General features: G+C 50.7%; 1 protein-coding gene and 1 pseudogene across 5 annotated transcripts in view; one reads left to right on the top strand and one right to left on the bottom strand.

Moving 5' to 3' along the window:
• The window catches only part of TCF20 (transcription factor 20), a 193,626-nt gene that overhangs the window by 106,531 nt on the left and 72,926 nt on the right, over positions 1–14,169 (bottom strand). The window contains exon 1 of one of the 5 annotated variants that reach the window (XM_035265956.3): positions 5,123–5,437. The exons of 3 other annotated variants lie outside the window; for them this stretch is intronic. The gene's annotated coding sequence lies outside the window, so the exon portion shown is untranslated. Of the gene's footprint in view, positions 1–5,122; positions 5,438–14,169 lie in introns of those variants that run through there. One more of the 5 variants, XM_054244900.2, reaches the window with a different exon arrangement.
• Positions 4,277–5,436, top strand: LOC118151401 (uncharacterized; annotated as a pseudogene).

Genomic DNA, 14,169 nt, shown 5'->3' with positions numbered 1-14,169 from the left:
TGTGTCTGTGACTGAGCTTCACTCTTGTTGCCCAGGCTGGAGTGTAATGGTGTGACCTCAGCTCACACAACTTCTGTCTCCTGGATTCAAGTGATTCTCCTGCCTCAGCCTCCAGAGTAGCTGGGATTACAGGCATGCACCACCACGCCCAGCTAATTCTGTATTTTTAGTAGAGACTGGGTTTTTCCATGTTGTTATAGGCTGGTCTCGAACTCCCAACCTCAGGTGATCGGCCCACCTCAGCCTCCCAAAGTGCTGGGATTACAGGCATGAGCCACCGCCCCCTGGCCATAGTTTTCTTTCTTAATTCCCCACTATGAAGCACCAGATGATAAGCCACAGATATGCCAGCTAACTTATGTTACAGTTCATCTTCCTGCTGGGCCATGCATATTACCTACAAAGCAAACATCTCTAATGCAGAAAGTACTGACTGTGTGTTGCCATGAGAACCTTTTTACCCATACCACATGTACCAAGAGTATTAAAGGACTTTCAATAGCCTAATCAATAATAAAAAACTATCCAGTGCAATATACCAAAGCATGCTCTACTAACTACAAAAACCTTGATTTCAGTACACTGTATTCTTTTTTTTTTTTTTTTTTTTTTTTTGACTCTTGCTCTGTCACTCAGGCTGGAGTACAATGGCAACAACGTGGCTCACTGTACCCTCAACCTCTCAGGCTCAAATGATCCTCCCACCTCAACCTCCTAAATAGCTGGGACTACAGAGACCTACCAACCACCACATCTGGCTTTTTTATTTTTTGCAGAGGTGAGGTCTCACTGTGTTGCCCAGGCTTATTGTATTTCAAATGTATCACTTCGATACTGTTTCACTCCGATATAGTTTTATTGTTTTGCTTTATCTTGTTACTTTTTTACCTCCACAAAAAGAAAATGAGGACAGCAGATTCGAAGCTGCAGACAGAATGAATTGAGTACTAAGGTGCCCTGAACACAAAGTCCCCATGAATGGGCCCGGCACAGTGGCTCACGCCTGTAATCCCAATACTTTAGGAGGCCGAGGCGGGTGGATCACCTGAGATCAACAGTTCAAGACCAGCCTAACCAACATAGCGAAACCCTATCACTACTAAAATAAAAAAATTAGCCGAGTGTGGTGGCACACGCCTGTAATCCCAACTACTTGGGAGGCTGAGGCAGAAATGCTTGAACCCAGGAGACGGAGGTTGCAGTGAGCTGAGATCCTGCCACTGTAGTCCAGCCTGGGCAGCAGAGTGAGACTCAGTCTAAAAAGGAAAAAAAAAAATGTCTCCATGAGTAAGAAGGCTTAAGGTATACTAGGAAAAGAACTGTCTTTGCTAAATACATTTTTTGAGTCCCACCCGGTCAAACTGAGTGAGAGCAGTCACCATATAAAACGATTCTAGTGCACTGTAAACTAGTAACACAGCTAGGTAGAGAGACAACCCTTTATGTACATTACTCTTTGAGTCGATAAAAAAGTTTTCTGCTAAAGACAGAATAACAGAATTGGGTATGAAAAAAGAAATTTTTCACAGATTAAATCTCAGGTACACTGGCAAAACTGACCAAATACGGGTAGAATAAAACTTTAGGAAACTCTGGGGGGCAGGGGTGGGGGCAAAAGCATAAGCAGTCACAAAAACCGTGCTTTCTAGTGTTTCACCTGAATCTAGATTTGAGGTTCATCATAGCTTTTTTTTAAAAAATGGAGGTGGGGGGTGGCACAGCAGGAAGAGATGGATTCCAGTGCCACATTTACCACTAACTGATTTGTGCCTTGAGCAGGCAACAAACCTAGTACAGTACAGGATCTGATGCCAAGAGGAGGAAGGTTATATCTAAGCCTTGACCCTCACTAGCTCTGTCACCTCTAGGGGAAAGGAAAGATGATCTACCTCTAAGATCAGCCGGGTGGATGTTTTAAGACCATTTAAAATGCCTTGGACAGAGTCTCGCATAAAGGATTGTCTTTTATACAAATGCTAGCATTTTTTCCTACCTTTATGAAAAGTAGGTTGGACTCACCAGAAAAAGTCCACCTCTAAATAAATGTGATCATTTCAAATACATTACATTTTATTAGAGTTTTTTAAAGTTGGCTGAGTGCAGTAGCTCTCGCCTGTAATCCCAGCACTTTGGGAGGCTGAGGCAGGGGAATGACCTCCTGACCTCACCTGAGGTCAGGAGTTGTAGACAAGCCTGGCTAACATGGCGAAATCCCATCTCTACAAAAGTATAAAAAATTAGCCAGGCATGGTGGCGGGCGCCTGTAATCCCAGCTACTTGAGAGGCTGAGGTAGGGGAATCACTTGAGCCCAGGAAAAGGTTGCAGTGGGATGAGACGGTGCAACTGCACTCAAAACTGGGTGACAGAACAAGATTCTGCCTGTAAAAAAAAAAAAAAAAGCATGACACTACAAGGTTATGGAACCTAAAATCTCTGTCTCCTAATATCTAGTCGATTTGGCAACCTTCTCTCACATAAATACAAACAAATTACTTCACAGAATGAAATTTTTGTAACCATTTTTCCCTTGTAAGTTGTAAGACAAGTGTAATATACATGTAAGTGTGATAACTGCTTATAATTTGAGTAATCGGGGTTTTTTTGTTTTGGGTTTTTTGTTTTGTTTTGTTTTTTGTCTTTTTTTGAGATGAAGCCTTACTCTTGTCTCCCAGGCTGGAATGCAGTGGCATGATCTTGGCTCACTGCAACCTCCGCCTTCCAGGTTCAGATAATTCTCCTGCCTCAGCCTCCAGAGTAGCTGAAATTACAGGCACATGCCACCATGCCCGGCTCATTTTTGTATTTTTTTTTTCTTTTTAGTACAGAAGCAGATGGGGTGTTTTGCCTGTAATAGCAGATGGTGGTATGCACCTGTAATCCTACCTACTCCGGAGACTGAGGCAGGAGAATCACCTGAACACAAAAGGCAGAGGCTGCAGTGAACTGAGATCGCGACATTGCATTCCAGCCTAGGCAACACAATAATAAATAAAATAAAAAGGGATCTAACTAAATTAAATAACAAAAAGTGATCTGAGAAAGACATTTTATACCATATTGGCTATGTATCTGGCCCAGCAGCACAGTTCTAGAAATTTAAGACAAACCAATTCTGAGGTTGGTATAGAAATACCAGTCAAAAGCACGGCCTAAGGCCTTCACACACCATAAAATCAGTGAAACTAATTGGGTTCTTCAGCACCTACGGAGCATTGGCTACCAGTGAGGAGTAAGTTGGGAATGCAAATAATTAGCGTACCCTGAGGTGACAGTTAATTCCACTAGCATACCATTTCACAGGAGATATGCATTCTGCTTTGTCCCCCTACTTTGAGAATGCTGAAGCTGGGAATTTCAACAGTTAGTCAAATGCCAAATGTCCTTTGAAGAACTTTAATAAGATCCGGATCTTCCGAAATCCCCTGCACAGAAAGATCTTGGAACACCTCTGAGCCAACATACACAGACCCAATCACATGTTACCCAGACATTTTCCAAGTAAACAAATATTCTTTGAAATATTTTCTGATAACTTCTTCCACAAAGACAAAAATATATAAGGCGCATTCCACCTAGGTCAAAATAATACACGTTGTTCTGAAGCACAGAACAGCAACTGGGATTTTAAAGAAGAGTGTACCCTTACCAAGTTTATGCTCTGTGGAAGGCAGAGGCTGGAAGCTACAAGACAGGCTTTAAAAAGCCAGCTAAGGTACAGTCTGCATTTCTCAGAAGAGTTGCCTATGGCTAAAACAAAGCACAAAATGAGATACAAAAGGCAAAACCACAAACCCCTGTACTGTCTGACCTGGGAATCCTCACTAACCAGATGAGGAAATCACCAGGGTAAGTAACTTGCCCTGGGCTGCAGTTTATTTGGCGTCAAAGCCGTAAGCAGATTCCTGATCTCCTAGGTCGAAATTCAGTGTAGTTTCCCCATCCACCAAACTGCTACCCCACGGAAGATGCTGTATAAAACTCTTCACTGAGGCTGTTAACATAAGGGTCCAATTATCATTCAAAGATCAGCCCGTTAGATAATAGCTCGAAAATTCCATCCATTTTACAGCATTTACTAGAGACATCTAATCTTCGAGTGAAAAAAGCAAAAAGGAAAAGAGGGAAATCCTAATTCTGACCTGACCTAAAGGATTGAATACAGACCAGCAGACCGTACTGGTATCCGCAACCACAAAAACAGACAATAATCCCACCCACAAGCAGAGGAAGACGGCCGCCCCACGGCACCGCCCCCCAACTCACTAAATTCCACTCCCATTCCGGCGTCCTCTGGACAGTGCACCTCCCGCCGCAGCCGGTGAGGAATCGGCCCGATTGGCCACGCTCCTTCAAACCACCACTTTCCCCCGAAAAAGGGACGGGAGCCTCAGGTCCCCAAACGAGCGCTCCCTCGCCCAGAGACCCCGGCTCGCACACCCCGCCCGGCCCCTCGTGGCGGGGGAGGGGAGGCCGCCCCACACAGGAAGTGTGTCCAGCGCCAGGACCTGCGCCCAGCCCGCCGGTACCTGCCCTCCGCCCCCAACAGGCGAGAAGCTGCCGCGTCCACATGGCTTCAGGTGTTCACATGGCAGTAAACGGGCCCCTGCCCTCCGGGACGCCCCAGCGCGGCGCCCTCCAGCCCAGAGCCCGGTCCTCCGCCCCGCTGGCCTCGCCTCCAGCCCCCAGCGAAGAGGCGAGTGCGACCAATGCCCCCGGGGCTGCCAAGCGCCCTGAGGAAGGCGGCGCTGACTCCCGGACTCCGCCCGCTCACACCCGCTGCCTTTGCACCCAAGGCCGCGCGCGACCAGCAGGTACCGTCCTCTGCACCCGCAGGCGAGGACCGGCGCCCAAGCCCCGCCGGACCCCCAGGCCTGCCCGAGACACTTCAGCCCTCTGACGCCAGGCCTGGCCCGGCCCCCTGCCCGCACTCCCGGGTCGGGCCGGGCAGGAACACTCCCCTCAGCACCCCAAGCCCTTGCTCGAAGTCCAGGAGGCTCCGCACATCCAGGTCGGGTCCGGCCGGGACCTCTGCTCCCAGCTCCCCAGGCCGGACACCCCTGCCCGGCCCCAGTCCCTCAAGCCCGACCCTCTCCCTGCTCCTCAGGCCCGGAAGACGGTTACCTGCGGGAGCCCCCCGCCCCGTCCCTCGGCCTCCGCCGGGGGCGGGAGGGGAGAGAGCTGTGGCGGCGGCGGGCGGCGCTGCGCGGGGTGGGGGTGGGGGTGGCTCCGCTGCCTCCAGCTCGCGCGCCCGGGCCGGCGGCGGGGCGGGCCGGGGCCGCGGCCCCTCAAGGCTCGCTCCGGCCCGCGCGCTCCCTCCCCGGTCCGGCGCGCCTCAGGGCGGGCTCCCCTGGCGGAGGCCGCGGCCGCCTCGCAGGGGCCGAAAGCCGCTCAGCTCTGGGTTTTTTCTCTCCATTCTCCCAACACACAGGAAATAACAGAGCGTCAGGTGACGACGCGCGACCAATGGGGAGGCTCCGGGCCGCGGCGCGCGGGCGGGCGGGAGGGCGCGCGGCGGGGCGGGGCGCGCGGCGGGGGCGGGGCGCTGGGGGCGGGGCCGGCGCGCGCGTGCCCACCCGCGTGCGGCGGCGTCGAGGTCGGCGCGCACCGAGCCGGGGCCGCGGAGACCCTCATCCCGCGGCCGGGTCGCGCGGGGTTTTCGTCCGCGGCCGCTGGACGCAGCGCGCCGACCGCCCAATGCCATCTTGGCCCGCGCCTCAGGACCGTCTTGAGGGTGGCCGCGAGCCAACTTTCTGGGGAGTTGGTGGCCCGGAATCTATCTCTGTGATTTCTGGAGTTCCCTGGAGCCTCCAATGCCAGAATCGCGCCTCTCGCGGCCCAGGAAAGCCGTGGGCCAGGACCCGGCCTCTGCCTGGTCACCTGTTTAGTCAGGCCGGGCGTGGGGCGGCTTTTGCCCGCCAAGCGCCCTCTGGGCCAGGGGCAGCCCAAAACCTGGCTGGTCTCGCCTGGGTCCCTGGCAACCTCGGCCCATGGGCGCCTGGTGTCTGTGGAGGAACGACTTGGGTCCTGCCAGAGCCTCAGTTTCCACCGCCGTAAACGCGAGGAGGGAGGCGCACCTACCTCACCTGTAAAAATGGACGCTCCAGTTGCCTTCTGCTGTGGCATTAAGAAGCTGCCATGCTGGGCCGGCTGCCCCTCGGGTCCTGAATTAATTTGCAGATAAGGCAGAGGATTTGCGGTGCCAAGACCTCAGCCTTCCTTTACAAACCTGATGTGTTTCTAGAGCAAAGGAAGGGCTAGACTTTCTTCTAAAGAAAATATCAATTGTAGGGCAACCACTTTGTATCTACTAAGTTAGTGCCCCCACGGCCACCAAAAGTGACAAAGCCATTAAGACCTTGAGACGCGTTTAGAATTTGTGATCCTGACCCTGACCCTGACCTCTGACCTGGCCAAATTATCTTCCCACTTTGGACCTGTTTCCTGTGGGTGAGGAGAGTTTGGATCAGATGTCCCTAATGTTGGCTAAAATTGCCAATTCTAAATTAGGCTCCCACCTGACCTAGATGTTAGGGGAGTATGTGGCTTCCTCTCCTGAAGCAACCCAACTTGAAAGTAAATTGGGATTGGAAAAGTGCTTCCGGCAGCAGGTGGGGATTCACAGCAACCAGGTGTGGTCTGGGACTCAGATTTCCATATATTTGAGATACACAGCTCCCTCCGGCCTGGTTTTTCTTTTTGACCTTTCACTCCACCTAGCCAGAGAAGTTAATGCTTTGCCTTTTCTTAAGCTACACAAGGAGCGTCCCAGGGTCCCAAGCAGGACCTGAGGTGGTCCCAGGCCCCTTGGCAGGAGCATGTAGTTGGGGAAGGCAGTGATTTCTCCTGCCTTCCTCTGTCCAGGCTCACAAAGTGGAATCGGGCTCCAAAGCAGTTCAGGACTATTGCTGGGGACTTGATTCCCCAACACCTCCTGCATGCCAGGCTCTTCCGGGGCAGAACTGAACAAGCCACGAGGCCCTGCCCTCTGGCTGTTCCCATTGTTCTGTGAGTTTCATTTTCAAATTCTCAGGCCTCAAGACATAAGAGACCAGTGCCTGGCTTCTCCTGGGGGCAGGGCTTCAAAGGGAAAGGTGGAAGAGGTGCTCAACACAAACACATGTTTTCTAGACAAAAATAGGAGAATGCAGGTGAGCTTCCTGAAGACTGGTGTTGGGGGGCACCCTCAATTTCTTGAAGGAATTTTTGAAGAAAGGTGAATCCCTTTTCCTTAGAGTCTCCTGACCCATCAATCCTCCATTCTTTCCCTTCTTCCTTAGCTCACTTGCGTCTCAGATACATGGTCCGGGGGATGGTGACAATCCGTTGCAGAACCTCATTCAAAAGGAAAAAATATTAAGAATGTAGACAGATAACTGGAGTCCAGGCTCTTGTCGGCTCCTGCCTCTTATAACCATGCAGCCCCCTCCCTGCCCTTTCAGACCCTGCCAGAACATTGCTCTGATGATCTCCACCTGGAAACTTCCCCAGTCCTAGGACCAGGCCAGCTGACTCTTCATCCCTGAAATCCCGACACTTTCTCTTTTAGTACCATTTGGAAAAACAACGTGTATGGGCATCATAGCCAACAGGAAGATGTGGGTTTACTCGCACTGTGTGGCCTTGGACAAGTCACTTCCCCTTTGGTTTCCTCACATATAAAATGGAGAAAATATTATCTCACTGGGCCAGGACTGGTAGCTCACACCTATAATTTCAGCACTTTGGGAAGCTGAGGTGGGCGGATTGCTTGAGGCCAGGAGTTTAAGACCAACCTGGGCAACACAGTGAGGCTCCCCCACCATCTCTATTTAAAATAAAAAATAAATGTTTTAATTACATCACTCATAAGATTTCATGGGACTCTCAAGAGAGCTGCACAGGCGGGGCACAGCGGCTCAGTCCTGAAATCCCAGCACTTTGGGAGGCTAAGGTGGGTGGATCACCTGAGGTCAGGAGTTTGATACCAGCCTGGCCAATGTGGTGAAACCCCGTCTCTACTAAAAATACAAAGTTTACTTGGGCATGGTGGTAGGTTCCTATAATCCCAGCTACTTGGGAAGCTCAGAATTGCTTGAAACCGGGAGGCAGAGGTTGCAGTGAACCGAGATTGGGCCATTGCATTCCAGGCTGGGTGACAAGAGCAAAACTCCCGTCTCAAAAAAACAACAACAAAAAAAGTGCAGGGCCAGGCGCGGTGGCTCACGCCTGTAATTCCAGCAATTTGGGAGGCCGGGGTGGGCAGATCACTTAAGGTCAGGAGTTCGAGACCAGCCTGACCAACATGGAGAAACCCAAAAAAAAAAAAAAAAAAAAAAAATCAGTGCAGTACCAGGCACTGTTAACACTACTAGCTACAGTGCTATGATACAGACTCAATAGACAAATGAGTAGACTGAGGCTCAGGGAGGTTAAGTTGCTGCCCGAGATTGCACAGTGGCAGGCACTCAGTAACTGGCAGCCCCTTCCTCTGAAATCACATAAGTGTCTTCTATTGTTCTCTCATTGTCTCAAATGCATGGATCCTGTTTTTCCTACCACACTTGGAGCTCATTAAGAAAAGGACAGTAGACCAGTTGTTAGTATTTTTCCCCCTCCCTCCTAACCCAGTCCATTCAAAAATTACTCCTTGAACTGAATCAGTGTATCAATTCTAGAAACAAAATTGATCCTTTCCCTCCTCCTCTGGCTCAAATAAAGCTTTTGGAAACACTGTATCACTCCTTTTATTACAAACTCCTCTGCCCTCCTCCAGGCGCCTGGGCCACTCCAGGATTACAAATGTAGCCTTCTGCCTCTAGGTCACTGATTCCACTACCATCTGTCAGCGTGGATTGATTGAGGAGACTGGCCCTGCTCGGCAGATCAGTGACTTGTGCGAAGTGAGCCGGGTTGTCGGTGCCTTCAGAGCAGGCGGATGTCCTTCCTCTCACTTGCCAACTCTTGTGAGCAGACACAGAGCCCTCACCTTTATCCTTCACCAAGCTCTAGCTCTCCTTCTTCTTGGGAGGGACTGCCTGCTAACTCAGTCACAACAAGAGGGAGGCCTAGAATTCCTGCTCGCAAACTCAGGGCTTCATCTGCAGTCTTCCAGGAGGTAACTTACAAAAGCTGTGGGCTAACAGAGTGGGAAACTCCCCACAGCCTCCTGCTGTGCCTGTCCCCAAGCCAGGCACTGTCCCCTTGCAAAGCACAAGGATACCGAGAGTGCACAAACAGCAGAGGTGGGGAGCCTCTGTAGGCACGCCCTCATTCCACAGGAGCCCCTGCTTTTTGCAAGTCTCTGAGCCCCCATGAAGGGAGCATGGGGGCTCAGAACACTTCTTTCTGGTACAAGCTCAGGGGAGGCTCTAAAGTTATGGTGGTGGGGAGGGTTTCAAAACAGGACTGGCCAGGCACTGTGGCTCACATCTGTAATCCCAACACTTTGGGAGGCTGAGGCGGGCAGATCACGAAGTCAGGAGATCAAGACCGTTCTGGCCAACTTGGTGAAACCCCATCTCTGCTAAAAATACAAAAATTGGCCAGGCGCGGTGGCTCACGCCTATAATCCAAGCACTTTGGAGGCCAACGTGGGTGGATCACCTGAGGTCGGGAGTTCAAGACCAGCCTGACCAACATGGTGAAACTCTGTCTTTAAAATTAAAAAAATAAATTAATTAAAAAATTATAAAGAACAGGGATCTGGGAGAAAAAAAATACAAAAATTAGCTGGGCATAATGGCATGTGCCTGTAATCCCAGCTACTCAGGAGGCTGAGGAAGAAGACTAGCTTGAACCAAGGAGTTGGAGGTTGCAGTGAGCCAAAATCGTGCCACTGCACTCCAGCCTGGTGAAAGAGGGAGACTCCGTCTCAAAACAAAAAAACAGAGAACCAGGGAATACCGAGACTTAAATGTATGGGGAAGAGCCACCTCCTGTGCCCAGAAGGACTGTGCCCAGTGCAGAAGAAAAGATGAAGCTGCAGAGTTGGGCAAGGGTGGGATTCTGCAGGGCCTGGTATCACTGACATGTTTGGCATGTATTTGTCTTACAGGGTCCCACAGCATCTTCTCGGCAGGTTTGCCCCTCCACTCTGCCCTCCAGGATAGAAGTGTGGTGTCCTAATCTGGGCCTCATGCATTCATTTCTTCCTCTGGACTGTATCTGCAGGGCAGAGACACCTCTGCTTCTCTTGGGTCTCCAGCATCCTGTGCAGGGTAGGGTACCATATCCATTAAAATGATGTTAATGATATGACATAGCCGTGAGGAATCCAGGCTTACTATGAACCAGGCACTATGCAGATTTCCCTTTATTGTCCCATTTCTTAATATTTGCAGCAGCCTAATGAGATTGGTTCTGTTATCACCCCTGTTTTACAGATGGGGCCACTGAGGTGCAAAGAGTTTAAGTAACTTATCCCAAGTCACACAGCTTGGAAGCGGCTGAGCTGGTATTTGAACCCAGCTCTTCAGAGGCTGTACTCATAACCACCAAGCTTCCCAGCACTCAGCAAACACTGGAAAGTGTTTCTATGGGCGTAGACAGTCAGTGGGATTGAAAGTCTGCAGGCCAACAAGGAAAGAATGTAAGAAGACAGTGTGGGCAGCACCAGCCTCTCCCACAGTTGTATATTAAGCTTTGGACACTGGGCAGCTGGGGCAGGTCCAGGGGCATCAGTCTCTTAGACCCCACGCCTGGAAGACCACGGTCTGCCCAACAAGCAGCAGCTGCTGTGGATCAACTTAAACATTTTCCCCACAGGTAAGCAGAGAGCTAACATCTGAGGAGAGGCCAAGGAACAGGAAGCCCGTGCAGCCTGGGCGCACAGATTGCGCCCACCTGCTTGGCACTCACTGCCCCTCATGGCTGGACTCTCACTGGGGCGCGGGCCAGTCTGGTCTCAACAATGTGTGTCCTTGGGCAAATCATCCCATTTCTTCAGCTGTAAATTGGCTTGGGAGGAGCCAAGTGAGCTGCCTGCCTCGAGGGAGTCAGCGAGCTTAGCTGAGTGATCCCCATTCACTCCTCACAACAACCCTAGCAGGCAGGGATTGTCATCTTCATTGTACAGAGCAGGAAATGGGTGCACACAGAGGTGAAGACACTTGCCCAGGTCACACAGCTAGGAATAGGCTGCACTTGGAACTCGGCCTTGTGGCTCCAAAGCCGCTACAGAGTCACTCAGAGCACTACAAAGAGTTAACCTGATTATGAAATGATCTAACAGTCGCAGTGACAAAGGCATGCTCTAAGCACTTTTCCTGCAGTAACTTGCTTAATCCTTGCAACAACCCTATGAAGTGAGTCCCGTTCTCGTCTCATTTAGCAGATGAGGAAACCGAGGCACAGAGCAGCTAGGAGGGGGCAGAACTGGAATATGGAGGGCCCCTGCATCACTTTGTCATGAGATGACAATAAGGAAGTTCCTTTCCTTTGGGATTATTTCTGCCTGAAAGCTCAAGACTTTTAGCCACATCATTGTCTGGGCTCCACGGGAAGGCAGTGCCACATGCTGAGGCATGCTGGGAAAAGACTTTGTTCCATCCTGTTTTGTTGACATGCTCTTCATTTTTAAGCCTGAAACCCAAGCTTCCTGCTAAGAATTCAAACCATGGAGAAAAACGCAGCCATGATAACAGCCACTACTTCCTGAGCCTCCAGTGTTCCCTATGCTTGGGGCTCCATATATGTCACTTAACCTTAGCTTCCACAACACCAGGGCAGTCCCCATTTTCACAAGTGAAGAAATGGAAGCCCAGAGTCACTAAGAAGATGCCCGAAGGTGCACAGCTGCTAAAAGTGATGGCACTGGAATTTGTCCTCAGGTCCTCGAGAGTCCTGACTCTTGACAATCTGCTGGCTCCCCACGGAGGCGTGGAGTCTTGTTTGCTGGGCATTTGACAGAAATGTTTCTGTTCATCTTCTGCCACAGATTGGTCCTTCAGTGTTGAGATTCCTCAGCCACTTATTAATAGAAGGCACCAGGACGCAGGTGCAGGGATGCAGAGCGGGATGCTGCCTTCTCGACAGGAGAAGCCGGGAAACGTAGATGCCAATGCTCAATCCACCTGTCTCTCCCTCCAGTAATTCAGAATAGCTGCCCTGACACCAGGGTGATTGTTTTCAGGAAGTGGCCACCCTGTGTGAGGTTCCTCATCACTGCCCTGCATCTCCCTGTGAGCTCTTGGGGACAACTGCCAAATCACATGTGATTCCAGGGGAACAGAAAGCAGCAGGAGCTGTGGATTCTCCAACTCTTAACTAGTCCTCTTGACTGGAGCCACTTTGCCCTGCCCACCCATCCCTGCGGTGGATTCATTACAGTTATCCAAAGCCATTTTGACTTTTCTCTCCCTGGCTCAGAAGTCGTCAGTGGGTCCTGAGTGACTTAACATTCAGGTTTATTCCTATCAGCCTGGAATATAGTGCCCTCTGCAGCTCTACTTGCTTCTCCAAACCTCTCTCCCAGGTCTCATTCTGCCTCTCTTCCTAACTAGACAAGCTGGCTTCCTGTCCTGTGCCTGTCTGCTCCCTGCAGCAGGAATGTGCTTCCCCCTTCCCTACAGACTGAAATTATACCCTCTTTCAAGTCTTACTAAAATGCCACCTCCTCCGGAAACTCAAGTTACCTTAACACTTATTCATTCATTCATCATTGACTGAGCCCTTATAAGACAAGCATTGATCCCAAGAGTCTCTGTGGTCATGAAGCTTATGGTGCCATGGAGTAGTAGTCAGAAAAAGAATCATCACATAAATAATCATCTGGGGCCGGGCGTGGTGGCTCACACCTGTAATCCCAGCATTTTGGGAGGCCGAGGTGGGCAGATCACGAGGTCAAGAGATCAAGACCATCCTGGCCAACATGGTGAAACCCTGTCTCTAGTAAAAATACAAAAATCAGCTGGGTGTGGTGGTGGGTGCCTGTAGTCCCAGCTACTCGGGAGGCCAAGGCAGAAGAATCACTTGAACCCGGGAGGTGGAGGCTGCAGTGAGCCGAGATCACACCACTGCACTCCAGCCTGGGTGTGACAGTGAGACTCCGTCTCAAAAAAAAATCATCTGATAACCATGATACACATTAATAGGTATGGCAGGAGCACAGCAGGTGTATAATAGGGACCACAAGCCTTGGGGATCTAGGACATTTAAGCTGAGACCTGAAAGACAAATAGGAAATAACCACGTGATGAAGTTGGAGGAGAGCTCCAGGCAGAGGGCGTGGCCTGGGCAAAGGCCCTGCGGTAGGAGGGAGCAAGTAGATTTCCAGGAAGGGCACGGAGGCCTGCAGGGTAATTGAAGTGAAATGAGAAAGCTGGAGATGCAGCTGGAGCAGGACGGCACAGGCCACAGAGGCTTTGTGACTTTATCCCTGGGCAAAAGGAGGAGATGATGAAGGATTCTGAGCAGAGGACACAAGCCAATATGCATTTAGATGCAATCCTGCCCTGTGGCTGAGCCTCTTCTGAGAAGCCCAGGCCCTATGCCAAGTCACCCCGAACCACAGTCATCAGGGTTTTTGGTGTGACTTTCCATATCCCTTCTCCTAGACCAAGTTCTCAAAGGCAAGGCTGACCTCTGGTCTTCGGCTTCATCCTCACCAGCCAGGCCAGTGCCCAGCACATGGAGCTGCTCCAAAAACACAGGTGGGATGAACCAGTGACCAGGACAAGACACCAGCATCTCCCTGAGAAGGAGCAAGGCTGCCTGTGAAGCCATTCACGTTCTCTAGAAATTACAAAGTTCAAGAGTTTAGGTGAGGCCACGACTCAGGGAGCCCCTGAGAGCCAAGCTGGCATTGCATTGCTGGGTACACCCAGCCTCGGCACACAGTATGATCCTGCCCAGGCATCTGCCCGTGGCCATCTGGTAAATGACCAGAAACAGAACCAAAAGATCTGTGAGGTGCTCTTGAGGTTACAAAGCATGTTTCACAGGAGCGGTCTCATCTCATATAGGCAGTCTTCTGAGCTGTGTGGTTAGTTACTGCTTTACAGATGAGGAAATCGAGGCCCAGGAGAGACCAGGTCCTCAGCAAATCAAGACAAAACAGACTAGGACCTAACAAAAGTCGAGGCTATGGATGGCCCCCATAGGGTTAAAAGAGCTTTCTAGAAATTTCTTTGAAAACTATTGTAAAGTGAAATATTTCCTCAGGATGTCTGTCGCACCAGCAGTGGGAGCCA

Source organism: Callithrix jacchus, chromosome 1 (assembly GCF_049354715.1).
Source record: "Callithrix jacchus isolate 240 chromosome 1, calJac240_pri, whole genome shotgun sequence".
Lineage (NCBI taxonomy): Eukaryota > Metazoa > Chordata > Mammalia > Primates > Cebidae > Callithrix > Callithrix jacchus.
The sequence above is the reverse complement of the archived record's forward strand: the minus strand, read 5'-3'. Positions and strand labels throughout refer to the sequence as shown.